Source organism: Cryptomeria japonica, chromosome 4 (genome assembly GCF_030272615.1).
Source record: "Cryptomeria japonica chromosome 4, Sugi_1.0, whole genome shotgun sequence".
NCBI lineage: Eukaryota > Viridiplantae > Streptophyta > Pinopsida > Cupressales > Cupressaceae > Cryptomeria > Cryptomeria japonica.
The window spans coordinates 319685776-319688165 of record NC_081408.1 but is presented as its reverse complement, the minus strand read 5'-3'; positions in this window follow the sequence as shown (position 1 = coordinate 319688165).

Below are 2390 nucleotides of genomic sequence, written 5' to 3'. Positions count from 1 at the left end.
ATAAAAGTGAGTCATCCTTCATCAAGAATCCCTTTCACTTAGCAATAGGAGGAAGGATTGAATTCTTTCTCTCTTCTTTGCTTTATTCTAGAAGATGTTATATTTGTCTAAAACAACTCCTCTTGGGGGTAGATGTATTTTGAACAAAGATCTCTTTTTCTCCAAGGATCTCCTTTACACTTACAACAATATATCTCTTTTTAACTATCTTATCCTTTCTTAAATAATATTCCCTCTCTTGCCTGGATTTATGACATTGTTGCATGATGGATATCTACTTGGTGTCGAAGGTGGGTATCATTGTTCTACTTTCCTTAAGCTATCAACATTAAACTATGTTGACATCTTAAGGGGGGGGCACCCACACTGCTCCTTTTGTATTATATTTCTCTCGCGCATTGTATCTCTTATATAGTGGGTCATTCTTAGAATGAGATGTTGCCACTTTTCTCTTATACAGTGGGTCATTCTTAGAATGAGATGTCACCACTTTTTCTCTTATACAATGAGTCATTCTTAGAATGAGATGTCGCCACTTTTTCTCTTATATAGTGGGCCATTCTCAGAATGAGATGTCGTCACTTTTCTCTTATACAGTGGGTCATTCTCGAAACCAGAGGATAGCCTCTTAGAGCGAGATGTCACCACTTTCTTGACATTTGTACTATACATCTTATATAGGATATAGCATACTCAGGCATAGACTCCTATGAGATGCTTCGAACCTCACTTGCACACACACACATGAGGTTGAGTGGAACTAATGGTGTTCTCACTCTTCTCCCTTACATGGATCACCTAGACAAAATCTAGGGGCTAGTTTTCCATTTCCTTTTTTCTCCATGGATCACCTAATTCTAGGGGCGAGATGTCCATGGTTCCTTTTGTTTTTCTTTCTTCTCATGAATCACCATAGTGTGTATTCATGTTATCTCTTTTATTCCTCTCATGAACTCATAGTTTTACTATTTATGGCTTCATAGATGATATCAGCTTTGATCTTTTATGTGATTATTGGTGTTTATGTGATAGCATTTGTCTTTATGTTTCAATTAGTTGTTTGAGACATTTGAGTATCGAGGTCTCTTCAGCTATTGGATTGGTGGTCTTGTGTTTTTGTTTTTGTTGTGTGTCTCTTGTAATTTATCTTTTTTTGTTTGTCTTGTTCTTTTTGTTTTGCATGCTCTTGCATATGTTTGAATGATTTAAGATCCTAAGATTGGGGGCTTTGTTCCTCAAGATTAGTGATTTCCTATACTCCTTGTGATATTGCTCTGCATCTCTCATCTTCATCTCTCTTTCTTCTACTTTACCGACAATATTGGTGTAAGCCATACTCCTGCTAAAGTGGGGGCTAAATGAAGCATCATAAAATTGCACCCCTTGCAATTTTGACCATGTTTCAGGCCCCTTACCTTGGCGATACCATCTCCCATGCTTGATCGGGATCCATCTATGCCTCCACCATGGAACTAGGCCTCATTTTCACACTTTATAAATTGTTTAGACCTTGCTTTAGGCCCCGAAAATGGAAAGGACTAGGGCGTGGCACCTTGTTCCTCCTTAGGACAAGGGTGTGGCACCTTGGTCCTCCTTAGGACAGGGGTGTGGCGCCCTTGTCCTCCATTTTTGTGTGGCCCCAAAATGGGTCCATCTGACCCTTGACCCTAATTTTTTCTTCGGGATTCAATCTCCCCTATGTCAACCTTCGGTGAGATAAAAATTAATTCTCTTAGGCAAGTATAAAAGGGGATCTAGTTATCTCAATTGCATAAGCGTAAAATGATGCAATAGTAAGCGAAGATAAGAAAAAATTAGGTCAACAAGTGGAAGGTCTCCATTATCATCATCAAACATTCATCAAGTCTTCTTCTTGTTCACGTGTCTTCTTCATCCATCCATTGGAGCAGCATTAAAAAATTCAGTCGCATGCATGTGTGTGTGTGTTAAGGTTTTGTCATGTTACATGCCATTTCATGCAACACTTGTGATTACATTCAAGAAGCAAAGTAACCATCATCAACAAATTGCAGATCTACCAGGTATACATTTCCATTATTTACATTTAAGCATTTGCAATTACTTTCTTTTAAGGTTGATTCCTCAACTAGGGTTTGACTAAGGAAAATCCCTATCTACAACCCTTCTTCCCTTCTCTTCTGTGTGTAGGTTGCAGGTGCGCAACTGTAATTGCAAATTTAAGCTTCATTTTCAAAGGCAGAAAAACCTTTTTTGACTCGTGGATTTTTCGGAGGACCAAGTGCAACTTCAACTTGGTCCTGGTGAATTTTCTCCAAATTTGCAGGGCAGATCTGTATCAATCTAAATACCTCAGATCCAAAGTTATAGCACAATCCCAGATTGGTAGCTTCTTATTTCACCCATTTTGT